Source organism: Bombina bombina, chromosome 4 (assembly GCF_027579735.1).
Source record: "Bombina bombina isolate aBomBom1 chromosome 4, aBomBom1.pri, whole genome shotgun sequence".
Taxonomy (NCBI): domain Eukaryota; kingdom Metazoa; phylum Chordata; class Amphibia; order Anura; family Bombinatoridae; genus Bombina; species Bombina bombina.
This window is the reverse complement of record NC_069502.1, coordinates 1,169,026,241-1,169,053,820: the sequence shown is the minus strand read 5'-3', so window position 1 is coordinate 1,169,053,820 and position 27,580 is coordinate 1,169,026,241. Positions and strand designations below refer to the sequence as shown.

Sequence of the window (27,580 nt, the reverse complement as noted above, 5' to 3'; positions counted from 1 at the left end):
AACAACTGTTCTCCATGTTCAATACTCTTCTCCACCCAACCCACCTCCTACTACAACTTCTCTCTCATCTCAAGATTTTGCCAGCTACTTCAATAACAAAATAGACTCCATCAGAAATTAAATCAGCTCTCAATATGCTACTGGTCTCAAACACCCTCAAAACCTCGCTATCATCCAAAACCCATATAGCCATAAATTTATCTCTTTTGCCCCTGTTAGAGGATAAAGTTTCTGCCCTTATACTATCCTCTCACTTCACTAACTGTCCCCTCAACCCCGTCCCCTCACAGCTACTCCCTGCCCTTTCTTCTACCCTTACCCCTATACTCATACACATCTTCAACCTCTCCCTCAGGACTGGTATACTTCAGTTTGTGAAGTTTGAGATAGTGCATCGATAGCTAAAGATCAGGTCAAGGGAGTGACCATCTTTGTGATTGGGAAAATCAGTCCATTGTGACAAACTGAAAGAGGAAGTTAGTTGCAGAAGTTGTTTTGCAGAGGAGGCAGTGGGATTGTCAAGAGGGATGTTGAAGTCACCAAGAATGAGGGCAGGGGTGTCTGAGGAAAGGAAGTAAGGTAGCCAGGCAGCCAAGTGATATAGAAATTGGGTTGAGGAGCCAGGGGGTCGGTGTATGACTGCAACACATATAGAGAGGGGAGAGAATAACTGACTCATGTGGGTTTCGAATGAGGAAAATGTGAGGGAAGAGATGGGTTGTATTTGTTGATAGGTGCAACGAGAGGAAAGTAAAATACCTACACCACCTCCTTGTCTATTACCAGACCTAGGAGTATGGCTGAAGTGGAGACCCCCATGTGACAGAGCAGCAGTGGATGCTGTGTCTATTGGAGAGAGACAGGTTTCTGTTAGGGCCAGAAGGTTGAGGGAGCAGGCGATAAAGAGGGCATGTATAGAAGTGAGCTTGTTGCAAACAGAGCGAGAGTTCCAAAATGCACAAGTGAAAGGGGTAGTGGCTTTAGATGCTAGAGGAATGTGAGTAAGGTTTGCAGAGTTTTGTTTTCTGAGTCTATGGAACGGTACACATGGATGTGCACGGCTAGTAAGTGTTGAGGACCAGGATTAGAGGAGATGTCACCAGCAGTTAGTAAAAGCAAGATGGAGAGTGACATGAGATGAGATATAGATTTGCAGTAATGAGACGAGTTGCAGGGGAGAGAGAGAGTGTTTAGGAATAGGTAAAGTTCATGAGTACAAAAGTAAGGTGAGTTTAAGAGAGATGTCTACCCATATTACATGTTGCTTCATCCTGAGCCTTATGAATGTCCCAAGCATTTTTGAATTATTTTATAGTCCTTTTGTTTACCACCTCAATTGGAAATTTATACCATTAATCCACCACCCTTTTCTGAAAAAAAAATGCTTTCTCACATTTCTCCTGATTCTGCTACCCTCTGTGACCCTGTGTTTTGGAATTTCTTTTTTTTGTGTGGAAAATGCTTTCAGCTTCGACTTTATTAAGGTAGCCAATAAAATAAACCGGATGGATAATAACCAGACTGTAATGTTTTAAAGAAAAAGTAAAAGATGATATATACAGGATTTATATACAAAATGAGGTGTTGAGTAAGGGTGACTCTTAGGTGTTTGCACGTAGTCCATCTGGGGAGTTTTGTGTTATATTGGTAAGAAGTCATGGGGGAGAAGTATATGTAGCTTTAAAGGGACATTGTACACTAGATTTTTCTTTGCATAATTGTTTTGTAGATAATCCATGTATATAGCTCATCTAAGAGTGTTTTTATAAAAATGTATAGTTTTGCTTATTATTTAATAACATTGTGCTGATTTTCAGACTCCTAACCAAGCCCTACAGTGTCAGATGTATACACGCGTTTACAGACTGCTGCTGGCTCCTGTTTATGTTATCTGTCTTTTCATATACAGGGAAGGAGGGGGGGAGCCTAACCTCATCAACAGTGCTAAACTAGGAGCTTCTAAGTAAGTTTTTAAAAGGTTTTATACTGGATTTTTAGATCAGTATCTGTGCATAATCATCTTTATAGTAGTGTCTGTTACATGCAGTTATATAAAAATTAATGTACACTGTCCCTTTTAAGGAATAATTGCAATGGTAGGGTCATGTGTGGCAGTGGTGCAGGCTACCTGGGCCTGGTTGGGAACAGTTATTTACATTTGGGGGCCAGTCCAAGATAATATTTTATTGTGATAGAGGACTGAGCAAAAGTATAAGAACCCCAGTACACCGTAAAACACATGTACCTACAACCCCAATTCCGAAAAAGTTGGGACAGTATGGAAAATGCAAAAAATCAAACAAAAAGTCATTTGGAAATTAATTTCACACTGTACTATATTGAAAACATATTATTAACACATTATTTGACGTCTTACTTTGTGAATTTAATCTATTTTTTTAAAATATACACTCTTTTCAAATCTGATGACTGCAACAAGTTCCAAAAATATTGTGACTGGGGCAATTTAGGACTATTAGAGATGTGACAAATTGAAATAAGAAGGTGATGTGAAACAGGTGAGGCAATAGTGTAATCAAATCGTGTAATCATAGTATATAAGAAGCCTCCAAAAAAGGCCTAGTCCTTCAAGAGCAAGGATGGGTTGAGGCTCGCCAATCTGCCAACAAAAGCGTCAGCGAATAATCCAACACTTTGAGAATAACATTCCCTAAAGACAAATCATTAGGCTTTTGGGCATTTCACCTTCTACAGTACACAATATAATTAAAAGATTTAAGAAATCCGGTCAAATCTCGGTGCGTAAAGGGCAAGATTGAACACCACTTCTGAATGAGCGTGATCTCCGATCCATCAGACATCACTGTCTAGAAAAACATCATGAGTCTGTAATGGATATCCTGACATGGACTCAGGAATACTTTAGTAAACCTTTTCCACAGATGCAAGTTAAGGCTTTGCTATGCAAAGGAGAAGCCATACATCAACACTGTCCAGAAGTGCCGCAGACTTCTCTGGGCTTGGTGTCACCTGAGATGGACAGTAGCACAGTGGAATTGTGCTTTGTGTTCTCCGGGGGAAAGAGGAAAAGGACCATCCAAGCTGTTATCAGCGTCAGGTCCAAAAGCCAGCATCTGATATGGCATGGGGTGTTTCAGTGCCCATGCACATCTGTGAGGGCACCATTAATGCAGAAAGATATGTATATATTTTGGAGCAACATATGCTGCCATCCAGTCCTCGTCTTTTCCAGGGAAGTCCCTGCACTTTCCAGCAGGACAAGCCAAACCACATTCTGCCCAAATTACAAGCGAGTGTGGGTGCTAGCATGGCAGACCAGCAGTCCTGAACTGTCTCCAATTGGAAATGTGTGGCGCATTATGAAGCACAAAATAAGGCAACAATGGCTCTGTACAGTTGCGCAGCTAAAGACATGCATAATGGATGAATAGGGGAAATTCTGCTTGTTAAACTTAACCAACTGGTGTCTTCAGTGCCCAAACGCTTAATAAGTGTTATTAAAAGAAAAGGTGATGTTGTACAGTGGTAAACAGTTGACTGTCCCAACTTTTTTGGAACGTATTGCAGTCATTAGATTTGAAATGAGTGTATATTTTAAAAAAATACATTAAATTCACAAAATTAAACATTAAATAATTTGTTTTCAATATAGTACAGGGTGAATTGAATTTTCAAATTACACTTTTTTTTGTTTTGCATTTTCCATAAGGGTCCCAACTTTGGTTGGAATTGGGGTTGTATATTGTTTCATAGAAATTAATAGTTGTTGCTATTATTTTAGAACCATCACAATGCAACTGTTGGCTAATTAATTAATGACAAATGTTTAATCATACACAAACCACAACTAATTGCTACAGGGACATTTAAACAATATAATAATCATCAATTATAACAACTAACTAAGTCAACAAACAGTGCTGCAGGTTATATCACAAACCATAACAGAGTTACCAACAACAGATCTGCGTTTTAAAGTTCCACACTAACGGCACAAATTGTACGCTGGTGAAAAGGTCAAAAGAAGACATTTGTAGACACAGAAAATTTCAAGCACAGAAATACAAAAATGAATTAAACAATCCGTGTAAAGATCTAGGCAACAGCTCTTAGACTACAACCAAATATCACCTCGCTAGTAACTAACTATATTGAGTAATCTCATAGATACCAATATACACAAAAAGCCAGTGTGGGGGAGTCTATAGAAAACAAGCCAGCACAGCTTATAATTGTTAAAGTATAAACATGCATCTGTTGTTTTCTGGGTTGATTTCACAACACATTCTCAAATGAGGCTGTGCTGATAACAATCACTACATTTCCATTAAGTACCACTCTCATTGTGTTTTAAGATGTTATCTAAACACAGCTTGGAAATCCTGTTTTATCTGTCTAGTTATTGGGGGAGGTCTACCTAAAGGAACATGGAAGTCAATATTTAGTTTCCATGATTCATATAGTGTACAATAAAAAAAAAAAAATCCAAAATAGCTCCTATACATGAGATCTGTATACACTTGCATTACATTGCTACACATATTGTAATGCTAAAGATGTGTACAGTCCCTCTCCCAAGCTTATTTCAGTATTCTCTCATGGAAAGCAGCTAGTTTTCAACAAAGGAAACCAAAAGACAAGTTAATTTGATAATAGAAGTAAACTGGTATCTTTATTAATATTATACTCTGTCTCTATCTTGAAAGTTTAGTTTTCACTTTCCAATCCCTTTAAGATGCTAACGATAAAGACATGTTGTCATATATCGACAAAAAAACATTCTTTGCAGCAAAAAAAATAAATAAAAAAAGCAAAATAATTATATCCAGCCTGCAGTAATCGTCTAAAAGAAAGACCCTTATGGGTTCACATGGGTCATCTCAATTGAAATTTGCATGGGTGTTTGGCATATTCATCTTTTTAGTAGTGTCTATTACATGCAGTCATATGAAAATTGGTGTATGCTGTCCCTTTAAATAGAAGATTTTTTGGAATATACTGCCATTAACGACGCAGCTTTCTACTAAAAGTAATTAGTGTTTTACAGCGGCATGCAAACATATTCACCAGTCGTCAAGCTCAGAGAGTGGTGATTTGTATTGTGCCTGTGAAAATTTTATCTGTGTCATACAAGCCACTGCAGAATCTGTGACATGGTATGGTGTTAAAATACTGGTGCATAGGCTCTCACAGCGTATTTGCATATGCCGCTGAAAAACAGTAATCATTTTTGCTAGAAATATTTTATTAATGTAATTATATTTTTGACCTTTCTACCCCCCAAGAATTTTCAATGGACACAACTTTACTACATATGGGGTCTTTTACAATCCTTTAAAAACGTTAATCTAAGGATTTTTCAACAACATTCACTATTACATTATATGAGACTTTTTATAGATAAATCATCTTGAAAAGGATTGCAATGGGTCCCATTTTTTTGTATACAACAGATTTAAAATACACGGAGACTTGAATTTTATTTTGTGAAACAAATAAATAAATAACACAACTATGATTTACAGAGATATCAGGAAAATCAATAGCTAAAAATTATTGCAAAACATTTAATCTTGATTTAAGAATGTTATTTGAAACTAAAAAAAAACTTAATCTAAATAACAGAGAAATAAATAAACATCCTTATTCTAAGTTTCATTTTGTCATATACTGTTGTCAGTGAAACATCACTGCTTATAAACTGCATACATAGACACATTGTGACTGTAGATTACTACTGATTCTTATTTTACTAGCAAGAAATTAGCAAGCAATAATTACCATAGTTGCCATATTCACATATCACATAGCATAAATTAAATAATAAAGGATTCCCAAGCACAGTATGATTGAGATATATTATTCTATACAGCTTATCCAGTCTCCCCATTTCCTTATGTAGGTTATTCTCTGAAGATAAAGAGAAATTGGTTATATTTAGTGAACTGGATTAACAAAATAACATAGAAAGTGAGTAGACTGGAAAAGACTTCATGAATTTACCACAACATCTTCAACTTTGGTATTAGGCCTTAACATTACTGGATATATTTGTGTCACCTGTATGAAATATATACATTAGATTAGTTACACATGGAAACCATATACCCACTACCGTAAACCATCTACAGAAACAAGATATGTACTGTACCTGTCAAGGGTTGAGGAATCAGATGGAGACGACTTGCAGGTGAATCAAAGATAAATGTCTTATATGTTCCCTACTTTCATCCTTTCGAGCTCACACCTTAGTTAAACAGTTTCTTGCTTTACTAATTATTCTGTGTATAATTTTAGAAGTTAAACGGTTCCCTGAGGTATTTACGCCTGTGGTAGTGACAATCTCTGTGTAGGAGAAAGCTCACCTGAGCTCTGTAGGTGTAAACTTGTCTCTGTGTGTTTCCTATTCTCATGCAAATAAGGTGTGCTCACTTCTCATGTTTCACATGGGAATACGTCAACTAGGAAGGAACATGCAGGGCTGGACACTTAGTAGTGAGTTACAAACTCACTAAAGACTGTATTTATTGTATAATTGCAACACCAGAGAAGTTCCCTAACCCATATGAGAATATTTATTAAAAATGCCCACTGTGTAGGATAAAGCCTTCTGCAAACATCAGATTCATTAGTGAATTACAGAATACATTACAGAATAATTCATAAAGTATTACACAAGTCAAAAATCTGGCAGCGATTATCTATAATGACTGCACAGGGCAATGTACAAAGTGCAGGGTATATTTATAGGCTGCTATATATATAGGGATTGCTATGAAATATATAAACCTTAAAGGGACATGAAACCCACATTTTTTCTTTCATGATTTAGAAAGAATATGCAAATTTAAACAACTTTCTAATACTTCTATTAACTATTTTGCTTAATTCTCTTGATATACTTTGCTGAAAAGCATATATAGATATATAGGCTTAGTAGCTGCTGATTGGTGAATGTGCATAGATGCCTCATGTGATTGGCTCACCCATGTGCATTGCTATTTCTTCAGCAAAGGATATTTAAAGAATGAAGCAAAGTAGATAATAAAAGTAAATTGGAATGTTGTTTAAAATTGTATCCTCTACCTGAATCATGAAAGAAAATGTTTGGGTTCAGTGTCTCTTTAAGGGACAGTCTACACTAGAATTTTTATTGTTTTAAAAGATAGATAATCCCTTTATTACCCATTCCCCAGTTTTGCATAACCAGCATGGTTATATTAATATATTTTTTACCTAGTATATAAGCATCTTCTGACAGCCCACTGATCACATGACTTTTTATTTATTATCTATTGTTTAGCATTTTAGCCAATTGGTGCTGTGTTGTGCTAACTCTGAAACAACTCCATGGGCGTGAGCACAATGTTATCTATATGGCCAACATGAACTAGCAGTCTCTTGTTGTGAAAAACTAATAAAAAAGCATGTGCTAAGAGGCTGTCTGTAGTGGCCTGGAAACAGGCAGAAATATAGAGGTTTACATTTTATAAAGTATATTAATATAACCATGTTGGTTATGCAAAGCTGGGGAATGGGTATTAAAGGCGTTATCTATCTTTTTAAACAATAAAGTGTAGACTGTCCCTTAAGTGTAATATATAAAAAACAAACTGCTGCACCTGCATTCAATATTATAAAACATGTGTAATACTACAATTCCCAAGTAGTGCAATAAAAGGATACAATGTATAAAGACTACACGGCAGATGTGCACAGTATAGAATTACAAAGTAAACAGTAATCAAATAATTGTGGGAATGTTACTGTGGCAAGAAGATACATTCCCCAATGCTAACACATTTTGAAATAGAAACTTTGTGTTTTATTTTCTTTCATGATTCAGATAATACAATTTTAAACAACTTCTCAATATACTTCTAATACCTCATTTTCTTAATTCTCTTGGTATCATTTTTTGAATTAACAGCAATGCACTACCGGGAGCTAGTTGAACACCAGGTGAGCCAATAACATGAGACATATATGTGCAAACACCAATCAGCAGCTCCTTAGCCTACCTAGGTAGGTTTTTCAACAAAGGATACCAATAAAACAAAACAATTTCGTTTTTTTTTTTAGTTTTGAAAGAAAAAAAAATGTGGGTTTTATGTACCTTTAAGGGCACATGGTACTCAATATTTTTGTCTTCTATTTAAAAGGAAATGTTTCAGAATGTACACAGCAGTGCATTTTGTGCGTTTTTAAACAATGATCCTGTGCTGAACAAACCCCCTTTTTCTTATGATGGAGCCGTCTTTATCAGCCAAAGAGTAATGAGTCCCAGGACTCAGATACACACAATCCAACAGCTTCTCAGTATCACTTTAAATCGCTTTTTACTTAAAGGGACACTAAACCCATTTTTTTTCTTTCATGATTCCGATAGAGCATGCAATTTTAAGCAACTTTCTAATTTACTTCTATTAATATTTCTTTGTTCCTTTGCTATCTTTATTTGAAAAAGCAGAAATGTAAGGTTAGGAGCCGGTGACTATAGTTAGGTACCAGTTCTTAAACGGACATTATACACTTTATTTTTCTTTGCATAAATGTTTTGTAGATTATCTATTTATATAACCCATAAAGTGTAAATTTTTTAAATGTATAGTTTTGCTTATTTTTAAATAACATTGCTCTGATTTTCAGACTCCTAACCAAGCCCCAAAGTTTTAGGACAATACCAACGTATATTTACTCCAGCTTGCTTCTGTTTGTGTAAAGGGTCTTTTCATATACAAAAGAAGGGGGAGGGGGAGTGTCTTATTTCTCACTTACAGTGGGTGTTCCAGCTGCCTTTTCAACAGAGCTAAACTGAGAGCTTCTAAGTAAGTTTTTAAACCATTTTATACTGGATTTTTATATCAGTATCTGTGCATCTTATTCTTTATAGTAGTGTCTATTACATGCAGTTATATGAAAATGAGTGTATATTGTCCCTTTAAGCTTACATTCCTGCTTTTTTTAAATAAAGATAGCAAGAGAATGAGGACACATTGATAATGGGAGTAAATTATAAAGTTGCTTAAAAGTGTATGCTCTATCTGAATCATGAAATAAAATATTTGGGTTTAGTATCCCTTTGATTTTTTTTTTTATAGACGAATCCAAAATATATTTTAATCATGTTTAACAGCTGCACTTTCAAATACAATTTAATATGGTGATACATATATTTTTTTGGATCCTATGGTAACCTTATAAGGCAATGACATGGAAAGGCAATTCCTTTTTTTTTTTTTTTTTTTTTTTTAAATCGGCTCAAATCCTTTTTCCTGCATTGCTATTTCACATATAATTACATATAATTAATACAAGGGCTGACAGCCTTCTGTTTTTTAAGCCTCCAGGCCTTGTAAAGAAAAGTCTCAGGTCTAGTAAGGATGAGACAGTTTGCATAGCAAAAGACTTGTCTGGTAGATCTCCTTATCTTACACATTTATCTGTTGCTAAAGTTATCATTTATAGCCCTGGGACCTTAGACTAAGGGGGTGATTTATCAAGCTTAGGCAGACAGGGGCGCACACATGCCCCCTGTCCACTGCAGCTGACCTCTGACGGTCTGAATTCCCGTGGCGGAATTCAGCATTGCACACATGCGCTATTTTGTGCTCGCGTGCAATCCCGCCCCCTGCCCGCGCACAGCCAATCATGAGCTGTCAATCTCCCCGGTTGGACTTGAATCTCGTATTGTTAAATACGGCATGCAGGTTCTCTTGTGAGAACCTGCAGCCGTAGTGGGTCGAAAGGCTTGCAAAGCCTTTGCTAAATCGACCCCTAAATGTTAACATTTTAGATGCCAAAAGGACAGAAACCCTTTTTGTGATTAAAACATTTGTTTTAAATGTTAATTTAATTCTGTGTGGATAGAACATACAAATGTAAACAACTAGTTCCAATACACTCCTTTTATCAAATTTGCTTCATTCTCTTTATTCTTTGATAACCAGACCAAAATTTTACCCCAGAATCTTCTGCTTTTAAAACAAAAATAAAAGAAATGAAGCAAATTTACTTCCAAAACACTACATTTAACGCTGTGTATATGAAAGCTAGATCATTTAGATAACAGTTTCAGAGTTAGATAGACCAAATGCAACATTTTAACATGAGATTCTCAAAATGTCATGGAAGTGGAGGCGTTTTTAACTGCCATAACCCCTCTAATAATTATTTTATCTCCCATTTCATCTCCCAGAGCAAATTCTCACTTAACAGACATTAAACACTAAAATATTAATATAAAATGTTTAATTATATGTAGCAAAACAGCTTTGCAATGTACTTTCCTTATTTATTTTGTGTCCTTTTCTTGTAATTTAATTCTGAATATTGTGGGTTTCCCAAATTCTTGTTAAAAGTGAAAGTGCATCACAGCTGTATCCCACATAGTCATTGGTTGCACATTCTAGTAAGCCATTAATAAATGTCCCTAATTGGCCTTTGCTGAAAAAGAAACCTAAGTTACAATATGTAAAAAATACATGTATATATATTCTCAGGCTAATCTTTGCTCTGAATACATCATTCTATCAAAAATGCCTTGCTTGAAAACAGGCAAACCCAAGTACATTGGAATATAAAACAAACTTTACAATTCAGTAAAATACTTATTTTGATAAGTATTGAAAATAATTGAGTAAGTGTAGTTTTGTGCCCAGAATTTAAAAACTTCTGACTCCTAACTTGGGATAAAATTAGGATCACCTTGTGAAAAATTAAATTGTAGTTTAAGACGTTTAGGCAATCTAAAGGGCTATTAAATCCCAAACCTTTAACAATTTTGTTAAAATAGGTGTAATCTGGCAGGCTAAAATGTTGTAATATTCTGAGTAGATGCAGCCTTATTATGTTTGGCTTGTAACATTACATATCTCATCCTCCGATTTAGCTTGATTAAAATTACCACAAAACCAAAACCATTTTTCATTGAATCCATGCCTATATAATCTATTCCTTAAACAGTAGAATCTCAACCACCATTACCCAGGATTCCCTAGCTTCTTTGCAAGAAGTAAGTAATCTAACCCTATCTTTGGTTTGAATTGTCAGTGTAGCAGGGTAAATGATTGCTGCATTCCTACTCAACTTAATGAGTTCAGAGCAGATAAGGATTAAGGGCCCCATCCGATATGCAGCGTCACCCTCAAAAGCCAGCGACAACGTTTTTTTTGCGCGGGTTTGGTATCACATATACGGTGTAGCATACAAGTTACGCACGTATATATATCTGCCTTCACCCGTATTTTTTTTACCCATAGACTGACATAGAAAACATGCGCAATTTGGTATCCAATATACAGCGCAAGGACTTACGCGTGCAGAATTCAGAAAATCTACTCCATTCTCATCTTGCCACAAATTGCAGGCGCAGGAACCCTTGCACTGACTTATAAACCAATGTAACTCTCTGAAGGCCTAACAAATGCACGCTCAACAACATACATATCAGCAGCTTGATCTCAAACAGTTAAACCTCTTCCAAGAATTTATTATTCCTGCCCCTGCAAGTGTGTCAAACCAATCACAAACAGCACAACCTCTCAACAGGAAGTCTAAAAAACCCGCCAATGCACATCCTCATTAGCCACCATGTTTTCCTGCTTTTCATAGAGAGGCAGCATCATGGGGCACAAGGGGTGCATCATGGGGCACAAGGGGTGCTGGAAGCCCTACAAGCCCCTGTTCCGTCTATACATGCTGATTCTATAGTTGCTGCTGATGTCCCTGGTCATGGTGCTGCCCCTGCTGCTGCCCCTGCTGCAGCTGGTCATTGAATTACATACTGCGGAGTTCCACTGCATGTAAGTGAAACTACTACATCCCACCCCCTTCCCTTAACCACCCTAATTACTGAAAATATCTCATTAATTTAATTCATGTTTAGGTCACTATGATTTATTGACTATCATTAAGAAGAATGAGAATGGATGTTTATACATTCTGTTCACACCTTCTGTAAATACATTATTATTTAGATATATATACCCATGTGCAGGGATAGGCAAGGTGTCCTTCACTAAAGGTCTTTACTTTAGAAAATGTCCGCCACAGCCTTGCCTCGTGCCTATCCCTGCCCATGTGTCAATTTCTATTGGATGTGAGAAACCTTGATTTACATCTAAGAAGTGAATATTACTATATGTACCCTTCATACACAACTATATGATGTGGTTTATAGAACATGAATATGTGATAAACATGATAATATTACCTTTTTGGGCCCATTTCCACACAGGCCTTATTATATGTTTAAACAATATTAGTGTACTAAGATACCCCTCACATGGATGTGGATGACAATTATATGGTAAATAACAGAGGACAAGATTTATGGTGAACTATAAGAATATTTATTTCTTTTTAGGCTTCTTGGATGAGGGGGCTGAGGTGACTGTAGTGGATTGCCTTGTTCTCCTGGTTTGGGAAGATTCAGATGATTCTGCTGGAGTGCTGGCCACAGATGATAGGCTGGAGGCAGTGTCCTGCTCAACCAACACACCCAAGAGTTGATTTTGTTCCCGCCATCTATTGTCCATTTGCATCTGCATATCAGACAGAATTTGCATCATCTGCAACTGGTTTTGAACAATTCCATTTAATGATGCTGCCATGCCCCTCTGCAGCTCTATGCTACGCTTGTGTAACCTCTCTTGGCTCCTGTGTAACCTCTCTTGGCTCCTTTGAAACCTCTCTTGGCTCCTGTGAAACCTCTCTTGGCCTCTTTGTCTGCTCTCGCAGCTTGTTATGAGCCTCCTCTGCAGTGCAATGTATTCCTCACCCAGGGGAGAATACAATGCATCCACAGGCTCTTGAGCAGCAGGGCTTCTAGGTGCTTGAGGTGCAGGTTCAGCTGCATCTGCATGTGCTTGAGGAACAACTTCAGCTGCATCTGCATGTGCTTGAGGAACAACTTCAGCTGCATCTGCATGTGCTTGAAGAACAACTTCAGCTGCATCTGCTGGTGCTTGTGGGACATCTTCATGTGCTTGTGGGACATCTTCATCTGCTGGTGCTTGTAGGACATCTTCAGCTATATGCTCATCTGCAGATGGTGGAGCTCTCCCAAGGGAAAAGGATGGTGGATTGGTAGTCCCATTGATGACCAGTGTGTGACCACTCAGCCTGTCCAGTTTGCACTTCTTGGGACATACCCTATATGTGAAAGCAATGACTGCCCTGATATTGTGTTGGGGGGGGGGGGGTAAAGACATGGACCCTTTGTGGCTGACTTGGCTCCCCCTCAAAGCCAAAAGAAGAGTATTCCTCTGGCCAGGAATCTTGCCAGGGGTCATATGTCAATGGTGGTGGCATCACTTCCGGGTCCTCAACAGAAGCCATCCAACCCTGCTCATGCCTGGGAGCATAATGTTCACGTGGTTGCCTGAAGACTGGTGGTGGTGGCTGCATGCCTGTGACTGGTGGTGGTGGTGGAGGTGGCTACATGCCTGTTTGCAGCCTGGTGACAGGAGGATCTGTGGAGGAGTCAAATGATGAGAGGGATTAGTACAGTCATTGATACATGCTAGGGCCTATACTCATTCTCATGTCAAACTCTATAACATGCATGTGCACAATCTGATTTGTGATATGAGGGATTTTAATCTGCACAGTATACAGGTATGTGTTTCATACAATAGTTATGTGTACATGTCAATGATGGAAAAAATGTTTTCTTTAAGTGACACTATGGTCACACAATTTACTTTAGCCTGATGTAGGCACAGAACCTGCTTTCTGAGCTAAAAGTATTGTGATGGCTATAGTGTCCATTTACTGAAAACTCTACATGTGGCTTGTGGCCTGTGTTACTCTGAGACATGTTAGTATTGCACTATTCCATATATATATACCTATACCTGTGTGTGTGTGTATATATATATATATATATATATATATATATATATATATATAAATAGAAAGTTTTCCTCTATGTGAAGCAAGAACATTGGAGTGTAAAATATTTACTCGGGATACACAGATACTCTGGAAGGAGAATAGAAACAAATTTGAATACATCTTGAAATAAATTTGTCTCTGAAACACCAATAATCCTTCAGTTATTTTGCCTTGAGCGATTTTCATGATCTGCTATTTCATCCTGCAGAAGGGTTGTTTGTTTTTCTAAGGAAGCAATTTTTCCTTCATTAACAGATTGTTTATGTTCAATATCTGAGATTCGTTGCTCAGCTTCTAATATACGCTTAGAAAATTGTTTAATTTCCATGGTTAGACCATCAATTCTAGACTGTAATTGCTTAAACCGATAAGAGAAAATATCAGAAATGTCATTAACAATGTATTGGGGATCCATATTTATTTTTTTTTTTTTATTTTTTTTTTTTTTAAACAAGCTTTATTGAAGTGTAAAGGTTACATTAACAAAGTCGGGTATAATAACAAATTGACAAAATGTATAATACATGAATAAAGCAATGAAGAATCTATGCAATTTGAGTCAATGCCCATAAAGATTGTACACTTCAGAATGATGTAAACATCATGCTCCTTGACACACAGCAGGAGCATGAGAAATTAGAAGAGAGCTTTTTCGGTTATTGAACGGTTAGAGATATACAGAGGGAGAGAGAAGGTAGAAAGGAGGGGGGGATATGATGGGGAGGGGGGGGGGGGGGAAGTGGAGAAGAGAGAAAGAAAGAAAAAGAAAAAAAAAAAAAAAAAAAAAAATTATGAGTATTAATCAGAATATTCTTTTTCTTTTGTGGGTAGTATGCCCTATCAGTGGGGTATTTAATTAAATAGTGCCCTGCCACAGTGCTCGCATGAGCTCATATTCGTCTATCTTATGGTTTTTAAGGTAAAAGTATCTTTCCATTAGTAAGACTTCCTCGACTTGCGAGTGCCACTCTTCTAGTGTAGGAGGGTTTTGTTTCTTCCATTTTTTAGGAATCAATTTTTTCGCACTAGTAAGCATAATTAGCAGTAAGGCGAGGTGTGTTCTGCTTTGTGTTTTAGGGAGTTCTAAAAACAGTAGAGCCTCAGGAGTTTTTAGAAGAGGGATATTAAGGATTTCAGCCATTTTATCGAAAATTTCTGACCAAAAGGGCGTTATAATTGGGCAAGACCACCATATGTGGAGTAGGGAGCCGTTTCCTCCGCACCCTCTCCAACACATGTGGCTAGCTGTTGGAAATATCTTATGGAGTCGGACTGGGGTCAAGTACCATCTGCTCAAGAGCTTGATGTGGAGCTCTTGAATGGTTGACGATACAGACGATTTTTTAGTTAAGCTAAAAGCTTTTAGCCATAGTTGCTCATCAATATCTATTCCTAAGTCGGTGTTCCATTGTGTGACATAGGACGGTAGTGTGTCTGTGTTCTGAGAGGAGATTAGTTTGTATAGGAGAGATATTAGATGTTTTGGTAGGGAGTCCCCTGAACACAGTTTCTCAAAAGGGGTAAGAGACCTGCCCAGGTCCTGTTTCTGTCTGTGGCCGGATATAAAGTGTACTAGCTGGTTGTAGTGTAGCCAGGAGGAGAAGACCTTGGGGTGAGCGTCCCTAATCGTGTCATGTGGGATTATTTTCCCGTTCTCGACTACTCCATGAACCGTGCCCCCCTTGAGTTTATATGGTGCGGATCTAAAAAATCCTATTTTGTGATAAGGAATTTCAGGATTTTCAAGGATTGGTGTTAAGGGGGAATGTTTTGAGGAAATGTGGGTGGAGGTTGCTACGGTTGAGTCCCAAATGTTAAATATTTCTGTTAAAAGATGGTAATTCTTAATTATACTAGGCCTTTGGGAGGGGGGAAGCCATGCTAAAGTGCTTACATTATTTGTTTTGAGGATTTGCCTGTCTAGCTCTATCCAGGCTTTATGCTTTTCGTTTTGTGCCCATTCTACTATCTTTTGAAGACTAATCACTTTTTTGTATAGGGAGATGTCGGGGACCCCGAGCCCACCTTTGTCCCTTGGTAGGTACATAGTGCGTCTAGGGATTCTAGGCTTGGTGTCTGCCCATATGTACTGTTCTATAGTTTTTTGTAGTTGAGGAATAAATCCCTTAGGAAGAGTGATAGGCAGGGTCTGAAGGAGATAGAGGATACGGGGAAGGATATTCATTTTAATGACCCCTATTCTGCCTAGCCAAGATGTATATTTGCTTTTCCAAGAGGAGAGATCTGCTGAGATTGCGTTCCTAAGGGTGACGTAATTGTATTTAAATAAATCAGAAGGTTCTGAGGTTAAGTAGATGCCTAGGTATTTTAATTTAGATTTAGCTAAAGGAATATGGTGTGTCATTTGTATAGAATGTATGATCTTGGGGCAAGTGTTGATGTTCAATATTTCAGATTTATGTAAATTCAGGGAGAAGCCTGAGGCTTTGCCATATTCCTTAAGGACGTCAAGGAGTGCAGGGAGGGATTCAGAGGCGTTTGTTAAGGTGTAAAGGACGTCGTCAGCATAGAGTGCTTGCTTGTATTCTGTGTCTCCTACTTTAATACCTGTGATATGGGGGGAGGCCCTGACGATACTGGCTAAGACTTCTATTGAAAGGGCGAATAGTAAAGGGGATAGAGGGCAGCCTTGTCTGGTACCATTTTTAATATCAAAAGAGTCTGACAACGTGCCGTTAATCCTAATTTTAGCGTTAGGGTTAGAATAAAGGGAAAAAACTAAATTTAGAAAGGGTCTACCAAATCCCATTCGTTCCATTACCTGACGCAGGAAGGCCCAGTTCACTCTGTCAAAGGCCTTCTCTGCGTCTGTGGAGAAAAGCACTAGGGGAAGACCTGAGACCTTAGCGTGATTAATTAGCTGTGTGACTTTGATAGTGTTGTCCCTGGCCTCACGTCCAGGGACAAAGCCTACTTGGTCATTGCCTATTAGATCAGGCAAGTATTTATTTAGTCTGGTCGCTAGGATCTTCGCGAAAAGCTTCATGTCAGAATTAATGAGTGAGATAGGTCGAAAGTGGCTGGGGCGGTCTGGGGTCTTTCCCGGTTTGGGAATTACCGTTATGTGTGCTTCCAGGAGGATCCGGGATAGACGAGGGTCCTCTCTAAGGTCGTTAAATAAATCTAGGAGTGGACCTGCTAAGATCTCTTTGAATTTTTTGTAATAAGCTGACGTGAATCCGTCTGGGCCGGGGCTTTTACCATTCGGGCAATTTTTAATGGCTAAGAAAAGTTCTTCAACGGTTATCGGGGAATCTAGGAATTTGGAGTCCTCCGTAGATAGAGAAGGGAGGTCTACTTTATTTAAATATGCATTTATAACCTTTTCATGTTGGGGACCTTCTATCAAGTGGTTTGGGTCAGAGGGATAGTTATGTATATTGTATAGAGAGTGATAATAACCACGGAATTCTGAGGTTATTTGGTCGCTGCTGCACAGCAAGCGGTCGTTAGTAGTTTTTACTGAGTGAATGTATGAGCTGAGCTGTCGTTTTTTAAGGGTTCTGGCATGGATGCGACCTGGTTTGTTTCCTCCTTCATAGTATTGTTGTTTTAAGTGAAGAGCAATTTTTTGGTGCGCTTCTGATAGATGTTTATGAAAAGCGGTTCTTGTTTCTTTTAAGAGAGTGCAAGTAGATAAACATGAGGGGTCTGCTTTGTGCTTAATTTCTAGTGTATTGATTTTAGTTTGTAAGTCATTGTATGTGGTTCTATATTGTCTGTTAAGGAAGGCCTTATGTTTGATCATAGCACCTCTAACAACACTTTTGTGGGCTTCCCAAATAATGGCATGGGAAGAGGGAGGGGTAGCATTAATCTCAAAGTATTCTGACATCGTTTTAAGTATGTCTTTATAGATTAAAGGGTTGTCTAAGATAGAGTCATCCATTCTCCATGTTTTTTGCATGAATGGTATGTCTGGCCACAGTATTGAGCAAGAGACCGGGGCATGGTCTGACCAGGTGATATGATCAATGTTAGAGTGGTGTGTGAGAGAAAGTCCACAGGAGTCGGTGTAAATGTAGTCAATCCTGGAGTAAATATTGTGTGGGGCTGAGTAGAAAGAGTAATCTTTGGAAGTTGGGTGTAGAGTACGCCAGATGTCATGTAGTGTTAGTTTTTGGAGTGAGTCGTTTACTTGTGTGATTGTAGAGAGAGGAGTGGAGGAAACCCCACGTGATGTGTCAATTACGGGGTCTGCGACAATATTGAAGTCTCCACCTAAATAGGTGATACCTCTAGAAAGTTCCATGAGGAGGTCTAAGGTCTTTTTGAAAAATATATCCTGGCCGTGGTTAGGAGAGTATATTGAAGCTAAGGTGATTTGGTGACCATATAGTGTACCTATAAGGATAAGGTATCTGCCGTTTGGGTCTTTCTCGATATGTGACACTTTGAAAGGAACTGTTTTGTGAAAAATGATACCTACTCCTCCTTTCTTGGTTTGACCAGAGGCAAAAAAAGCTAATGGGAATTGGGAGTTGTACCATTTGGGTTCCTTGCCTTTTTTAAAGTGTGTTTCCTGCAACAGGATTATGTGACTTTGAATCTTGTTTAGTTCTCTAAGCGCAATAGAGCGCTTACCCGGGTTATTCAATCCTTTAGCATTTATGGTAGTAAGATTGATCGAGTGATCAAAAAACCTTTTAGATTTTTGGCTCGTAGCCATGATAGGCAATTAAAAAAAAAAAAAAAAAAAAAAAAAAAGAAAAGAAGGGGGGGAAGTTAGGGTAGGGGGAGGTTACTAGAAGGGGAATATGAGATAGAAGGGGAGAGTGAAGGTGGTGGGAATAGGAGAGTAAGAGTTATGGGAAAGGTATAGTATTAGAGGATAGAGTAAACACAGAGAGTGGATCACTCTAGAGGAAACTTCTATATACAAAAAAAGAAAAAGAAAACTGTGCTTTGGTTAGGGGAAAAGCCCCTTTACTGATGTAAGTTGTAGTAAGAAAAAAGTATACTCATAGCATAACATTATGTTAGAGCTGTCCAGTTAAAGTGGAGAGATGTAGTTTGTTAGGAAGCGAAGTCTTATGTCCTAGGTCTGTCAATTAGTCAGCAGTGTCAAATGTAGTGGTTGTCAAGGTGTCTGTCTGACAAAGCAGGTTTTAAGTAGGTGTGCAGATGGTTAGGATATAAAATCGTTTAGGAAGGAACCACATGAGTTTATTGAATGGTATCTTATTTGCATACTATGTGGATAATAGTGTATGTACATCAAGGGTGTTGCCCTATATAGTGTTCTAGTAATATGCATTTATTTGCTAGTGGATAATTGGTATGTTTACGTGTATCGTCTGTAAAGACTGTGTTTAATTAGGAGGGCAAGGTGTATTCTGGTTACTGTTTTTTGTGCATGAAAGTAGTCTGTCTGTGTCAGAGGAGAAAGAGTGTCTATAACAGTCCTATGCAGATAAGACAATTAATTTTAAAGACAATACATACAATTATGCATAATTCTTAAATGTAAACATTTCAACTCGTGGGGGAGCACTTGCAGCGGAATATGCAAATATTTACAGAGAAAGTGGGATAGGGAAACAACTGGGTGAACAGGCTGCTATGAGCTGCAATATTTAGAACAGATTAGGTGAAGGAGTCAGCCTAAATGGATCAAAAATAAAATGTCCATCATCGTTTCAATGTTAAAAGTCTTTGATTTACGGATTGAAGAGCTAGACACAACACCTGTAAATTTTATATTAGATTATAAAGGGCGGGGTAAAACTTACATCTTAACGCAAATAAAGAGTATAAAAACATATGCAACGTTTATGAAAATAAGTTAACAATCACAACATTTTCATGAGTTCAAAAAGGATATTTTTCAGTAAAGTAATGAGAAAAAACAAGGAACAATAAGCCTGTGCTTAGAGAGTCCAGCAGTACTTTACCCTTATAAGTCACTTTCAGGGCGATCAATTGGAGAACGGGTGAGCTGAGGTTGTCTTCCTGGTTGAGGTTCTTTGGTGGTAGGAGCCGGAATGGCCAAGTTTTCAAAAAACTCAGTGTGGTCCATCTCTGGCCTGAAGATGAAAGTTTTGTTGTTGTTGGTAGCGATAATTGAGACTGGGAAGCCCCATCTGTATGGGATTCTGTGGTTTCGTAAAACAGATGTGATATGGTTTAAGTCTCTTCTTTTTTGAAGGGTCGCTGGAGAAAGGTCAGAGAAAACCTGGATTTCTTCGCCTGCATGTGTGAGTGGTGATTTCTTACGGGCTCCTTGAAGAAGGTCTTCCTTATCTTTATAGCTCAAGAATCTAACTATAATGTCTCTCGGGGGCGCTTTATTTGGTGGTTTAGGCCTGAGGGCCCTATGGGCCCTTTCTATGGGAATGTCAGGTGATGAAGGAGAGTCTTTGATGATGCGAAACAAGGCTTGTAAATAACCTTCTATGCTCTGTGGGTGGACTGTTTCAGATACCCCGCGGAACCGCAAGTTGTTCCTGCGGCCCCGGTTATCTAAATCTTCCATTTTATCATTCAAAAATTGTAGGTTGTCAGCATGGTTTTGGAGATCAACAGTATGTTGCGCCCCCAGTTTTGCGTTGTCTTGAGAGGTTTTTTCAATCTTCAGGACTCTAGTTTCTAGTGCGGAAAAGTCCTTTCTGAGATCACCAAAGAGGCTCCTCATTTCTGTCAATACCCCCTGGATGTCCTCCTTAGAGGATAAATGATTAATGTCGTCTTTAGTAACGAATTGGGGGTTAGATTCAGCGTGATATGGGATAGAGGGTGCTGGAGGGTCTTGAGGGTTGTCCATGGTAATGTCAGGGGCCTCTTTTGTGTGGTCCAGGGGTTTCAGGTAATGGCTCATAGACTTGGGGGCAGTTATCTTTTCTGCTTTATTGTTCTTTTTGATAGGCATGCCCCTGCAAGTATATGCTTATTTAAGCAAAGTTTCTCTTTTTTAGATTTAATGCGTAGGTCTTGTTAAGTGCCCTGTTATTCATACATTTATTCCTTATTTGCGCCCTGTGATAACTTTTAGGGAATAAGATGTGGTAAACCCCGGACCGCAAAATAGTAGGTAAATAAGGGAGAGTCCCCTTAACGATGTGTATGCCGTATGGGCCGTGATACTTTACTTTTTGAGTTAGGCCTCGTTCTGTTTTAGTGGTGTGAAGATGGCGTGTGGTCTTTGGCAGGGCGCCTGAATATAGACAGCTTACCCGTTCCGGTTCTCTCTTCGTGAGGCCTTGTATGCTATCTGAGGTGTTGCGGAGACCGCTGTGTCAGGGCCACTGTTTTGTGCACGCTTCTCTGCCGGGCCTGTTGAGAGGTAAGATCCGGATGCTTAAGTTGCCGGAGACGGCCCAAAGTGTTTTCGGGACCCGAGTGGCGTAGCTGCGTCAATTCCACAGTCAGGTTAGTGCTGTGTCTCCGGTTCAGGTCGGTGTTTTGCGCTGGAGCTTGCGGGTCTAGGATTGTACCTGAGTTCGCCGGGAAGCTTCTTTAAGATGTATGAGAGGTCCGGTATAGTCTTATGGGAGCGTTGAGCGATTTGAAGGGGTATTCTCCTAAATAGGCGCCATTTGTAGACGGGCTAAGGAGTGGCGGGGTAATTATAATAAGCTCAAAGTTCCTAGGGCTAAAATATTTCAGTTGTGAAGATGTTCTGTTAAGCTGGATCAGTCATCTCGAAATTAGGGTTTTTATAGAGTGCTTTTAAGCTATTTAGAGCGTATTTATCAGTATAAGAGGCAGGAGCCTTTTTAATGTGTGACCATCTTCCAGCGTGGTCAAGCTCCGCCCCCGGGGATCCATATTTATAAGCATAGATTTAGTTTCTTCAATTAAACTTTCTGCACTATTTCCTGATATAGAATTATAAGTTTTCCTAACTGATTTGTTTTTGGGGGCCATTGAGGGGTATTTTTCTTTGGTTTTTGTAAATACTTATCCACAAGGGATTCTAAAGTGAAAAAAAAAAGAAAAAAAGAAGTGATATATATAGTGTTTATGTGGTAATAAACACCTATAGTGAAAATTAGAATAATAATCCTTTTTTTTCTCTTTTCTTTTACTCTTACTGTTTGCTTCTTTCTATTCCCTGTTATTATATTGTGTACTCAAGAAAAAGTGCTGAAATGTAGAATGATGCAAATGGAGAATGTGTCTGGTCGGCTAACTAAATTGAAATGGCAACCCCTATGACCCAACAAATTGTCATAGTAAATACAGGATCTAAAACCTAAGTTGTACATTGTTATTTAATAATTAGCAAGGGAAAAAATGATTAGTCTTGGCTAATAAGATAAAACATACAAAACGGCTTATTGTAGGACTTCCTGATCAGAGTCTGAGATGATGGCTCATACCTTTTTGTGCCTTAATTACTAAGGAAGAAATAAAAATAATTGTATCCATATAACATATGTCCAGAAAAACCAAACCAAACAGAAGTATCTTTATTTTCTCCAGTATCTTAAACCTAAGTGTCTAGGATCAAATGGCACTGGGTCCGGTTTTTCAGGTGTGTCTAAAACAAGTCATATCATAGCTGTCCCATTCAATAATCAAAAGGAGACTGCTTAGACAGTCCTTCATACATACATACATACATACATACACATACATACATACATACATACATACATACATACATACATACATACATACATACACACACACACACATACATACATACATACACATACACACATACATACACACACATACATACATACACACACACACACATACACACACACATACATACACACACACATACATACACACACACATACATACACACACACATACATACACACACACACACATACATACACATACATACATACACACACATACATACACACACATACATACATACATACATACATACACACACATACATACACATACACTCACATACATACACACACATACATACACATGCACTCACATACATACACACACACATATATATATATATATATATATATATATATATATATATATATATATATATATGTATGTGTGTATGTATGTGAGTGTGTGTGTGTATATGTGTGTGTATGTATGTGTGTGTATCTCACTTTTGTGAGATACTGTGTATATATATATATATATATGTGTATGTTTATATATATATATATATATATATATATATATATATATATGTGTATATATATATATATATATATATATATATATATATATACACACAGTATCTCACAAAAGTGAGTACACCCCTCACATTTTTGTAAATATTTTATTATATCTTTTCATGTGACAACATTGAAGAAATGACACAATTGCTACAATGTAAACTAGTGAGTGAACAGCCTGTATAACAGTGTAAATTTGCTGTCCCCTCAAAATAACTCAACACATGGATGTTAGAGACCTTTCGCTCTCCCACCTTCCGTTTGAGGATGCCCCACAGATGCTCAATAGGGTTTAGGTCTGGAGACATGCTTGGCCAGTTCATCACCTTTACCCTCAGCTTCTTTAGCAAGGCAGTGGTCGCCTTAGAGGTGTGTTTGGGGCCATGTCATGTGCTGGAATATTGCCCTGCGGCCCAGTCTCCGAAGGGAGGGGATCATGCTCTGCTTCAGTATGTCACAGTATATCTTCCCTCAATGAACTTTAGCTCCCCAGCACTCATGCAGGCCCAGACCATGACACACCACCACCATGCTTGACTGTAGGCAAGAAACACTTGTCTTTGTACTCCTCACCTGGTTGCCGCCACACACGCTTGACACCATCTGGACCAAATAAATTTATCTTGGTCTCAGGACATGGTTCCAGTAATCCACTTCCTTAGTCTGCTTGTCTTCAGCAAGCTGTTTGCAGGCTTTCTTGTGCATCATCTTTAGAAGAAGCTTCCTTCTGAGATGACAGCCATGCAAACCAATTTGATACAGTGTGCGGTGTATGGTCTGAGCACTGACAGGCTGACCCCCCCCACCCCTTCAACCTCTGCAGCAATGCTGGCAGCACTCATACGTCTATTTCCCACAGACAACTTCTGGATATGATGCTGAGCATGTGCACTCAACTTCTTTGATCGACCATGACGAGGCCTGTTCTGAGTGGAATCTGTCCTGGGAAACCGCTGTATGGTCTTGCCCACTGTGCTGCAGCTCAGTTTCAGGGTTTTGGCAATCTTCTTATAGCCTAGGCCATCTTTATGTAGAGCAACAATTCTTTTTTTCAGATCCTCAGAGAGTTCTTTGCCATGAGGTGCCATGTTGAACTTCCAGTGACCAGTATGAGAGAGTGTGAGAGCGATAACACCAAATTTAACACACCTGCTCCCCATTCACACCTGGGACCTTGTAACACTAACGAATCACATGACAACAGGAAGGGAAAATGGCTAATGGGCCCAATTTGGATATTTCCACTTAGGGGTGTACTCACTTTTGTTGCCAACAGTTTAGACATTAATGGCTGTGCTATATATATGATTGTAGCAACCCAGAGCGATGTTAATATATTAAAAACAGACAGCTTTTCTTTATACTCTCCCAAGTGGCAATTGTGAAAAACCAAGGATCAAGAAACCATATTCCTGGTTCAGACTGGATCATACTTTGTAGCTCATTGCAAAGAGAGATACTAAAAAAGTCTCTTTAAAAAGTCTGGGTGGGTAAACTCTTTGTAGGGAAATTAAAGCTTATTGACAATATAAATCACAGTTTCTCCTAACCTAACAAATAACTAAAACATTGTGACCCAGCATAATAACAACACTTCTTATCTTGAAATGGTGTATTAAACTTAATAGTAAGATTATCTGACATGTAGTAAGCTTTTTACTTTACTTAAAGGGACAGTCTACAATAGAATTTTTATTATTTTAAAAGATACATAATCCCTTTATTACTTATTCCCCAGTTTTGCATAACCAACACCGTTATATTAATATACTTTTTACCTCTGATTACCTTGTATCTAAGAACTTTCTGACAGCCCCCTGATCACATGACTGTGACTATTTATTATCTATTGACTTGCATTTAGCATTGTGTTGTGCTAAATCTTAAATAACTTTCTATGCATGAACACAGTGATATCTATTTGGCCCACCTGAACTATCAAGTCTCTTGTTGTGAAAAGTAATTTAAAAAGTATGTGATAAGAGGTTGCCTTCAAGGGCTTAGAAATTAGCATATGAGCCTACCGAGGTTTAGTTTCAACTAAGAATACCAAAAGAAAAAAGCAAATTTTATGATAAAAGTAAATTGAAAAGATGATTAAAATTACATGTCCTATCTGAATAATGAAAGTTTAAGTTTGACTAGACTGTCCCTTTAATAGGAAATTATACTTAAAGTCACAACCCAGTGTCTTCCTCAAATGTGTGGTTGCTAAAGTGCTGAAAATCCCTGAGGTATTTTATACTTAGATACAGTTCACAGTCCTGACTGTTGTGTGTGTATATGTATATGTGTATATATATATATATATATATATATATATTTCTAGGCCTTTCAGCCTTACTCATGGTTTTACAGTTACTTATGTCTTCTTTTCCTTTCCAAGAGCTTTGGTTACCCACTCCAATTAAAGGGTCCTACTTTAAAAGACAAGTAATAACACGGCCATTGATTTTTGAACCAGATGTTTTGTATATACTAAGAGGCCAACATGATTACTTAGCAGCTCCCTTATAATGATCTTCTGCAGTTGTGGGAAGTTCCAGCGTAGCCTGCTCACACTTTGCCTCCATGTCTCTTTAAAGCCATCAATTGAAAATAAAGAGACAGACAAAAGGTTCTAGCACTAATGGTTAATCCTTATAAATAATTCAGTAACTGTGGTACGGGTTTCCCTTAATGCTTCGCTAAGCACAAATTGACCTCTTTCCGCCTTCTGTTACCAATATGCAAATGTCAATCAGACATGCCCCAAGGCAATGCAGTTCCAGCACAATTTTACACAGTTATTGAGGGCAGTAATATATGTATTTCTTACTCGCTCCGTGCGGAAACGGTCACTGGCAAATGTATCTCATCTCATCTATGTGTCGGTCCACAGGAGTCTTGATGAACGGCTTGAAACCAAGCCCGGCTCCCTCCTCGATCACCTCTCGGACGACTTGATCACTTTGCCGCTAAAGTGTTTCTCCTCCTCATCTGTTTGTGCTCTGCTTGCGTCTCGGTCCTTCCGGGAAATCCCGCTTTCGCTCACAGTCTGACGGTTCACACCTGTGCTCACTCTTTTTCCCCTATTGGTCCAATAGCTGCTTTCAAATGATCGAACGATCAATGAGGATCACCAGGCGATTTTTCGTATATATAAAACTTCACTTTTATTTTGGCTTGTCAGCTCACATTTAAAATCTTGTAAATAGTATCAACATAGAAATAGATAGATCAGCTTTCTCCAGCTTACGCGTTTCGGCGACAGCCGTAATCATAGCATGAGAAAGTAACATACACAATACACTTTTAAAATACTCACCACCACTTGATTGGATAATTTAAAAACAGGTAACTGACTATCTGATTGGATGTTGTTTCTGACACTCACAACTCTATTTCAATCTGTTGAACTTGAGGTCTTACTATTAACCCTAGAGGTACGGAATTCAAATGATATACAGATTAGCTTCTTGAAGGCTTAATCGGCATTCACTTTACAGTTGTGTCAGTGTCAGTTTGTGTCAGTGCACTAATTAGGAAACACAATATTGTGATTAATAAAGCGAGCATTAATATATCAGAATTAGGTCCATATGCAACAAAGTAATTCAATGGCTAAATATGATACATGAATTAGTTTGTATATATATTTTTAACATCATATATAAAAATTTACTGAGCAAGTGCAGTGCAAATAAATTAAAAGTCCAAATGAAACAAAAGGATTTAATAAACCGCTCTCCATGTTTTTAACTATGAGCTTAACAAAGATAGCTTAATAATGGATAAATCAAATGATATCAAATTATGTTTAATAATAGTTAGCTAAACAATTCCAAGTGCATAGCCGTAAGAATAACAAATATAAAAAAAGTTAGCTGATATTACCTAAAATTGAAATAAATAAACCCCCATTTCCAAATAAGAGATCATGCTAGAATTTAGAAATTGCATGTTATGAATCGCAACAAGTGGAAAGGAGGGGATTGAATCAGCATGACAAATGTAACTAAAAGTTTGACAACTGTAAAGTGAATGCCGATTAAGCATTCAAGAAGCTAATCTGTATATCATTTGAATTCCGTACCTCTAGGGTTAATAGTAAGACCTCAAGTTCAACAGATTGAAATAGAGTTGTGAGTGTCAGAAACAACATCCAATCAGATAGTCAGTTACCTGTTTTTAAATTATCCAATCAAGTGGTGGTGGGTATTTTAAAAGTGTATTGTGTATGTTACTTTCTCATGCTATGATTACGGCTGTCGCCAAAACGCGTAAGCTGGAGAAAGCTGATCTATCTATTTCTATGATGATACTATTTACAAGATTTTAAATGTGAGCTGACAAGCCAAAATAAAAGTGAAGTTTTATATATACGAAAAATCGCCTGGTGATCCTCATTGATCGTTTGATTCTTTAAAGCCATCAACACCAATGCAAAGTTATTACTGTTACTTCCAGTGCTCTTAAAAAATTACTCTAATTCACATAAATACCAAGCTTAAAAGCCCCTTTTATTTTGACCCAGCTTTTAAGCTCTGTGCTATAATAATGTCCTCCTATCAAGTGCACGAACC

General features: G+C 38.0%; 1 protein-coding gene across 1 annotated transcript in view; it reads right to left on the bottom strand.

Moving 5' to 3' along the window:
• LOC128658136 (calpain-13-like) overlaps nucleotides 1-6,219 on the bottom strand; it is a 281,469-nt gene extending 275,250 nt beyond the window's left edge. The window contains exon 1 of the mRNA XM_053712636.1: nucleotides 6,134-6,219. The gene's annotated coding sequence lies outside the window, so the exon portion shown is untranslated. The remainder of the gene's footprint in view (nucleotides 1-6,133) is intronic.
• Nucleotides 6,220-27,580: the final 21,361 nt, after the last annotated feature.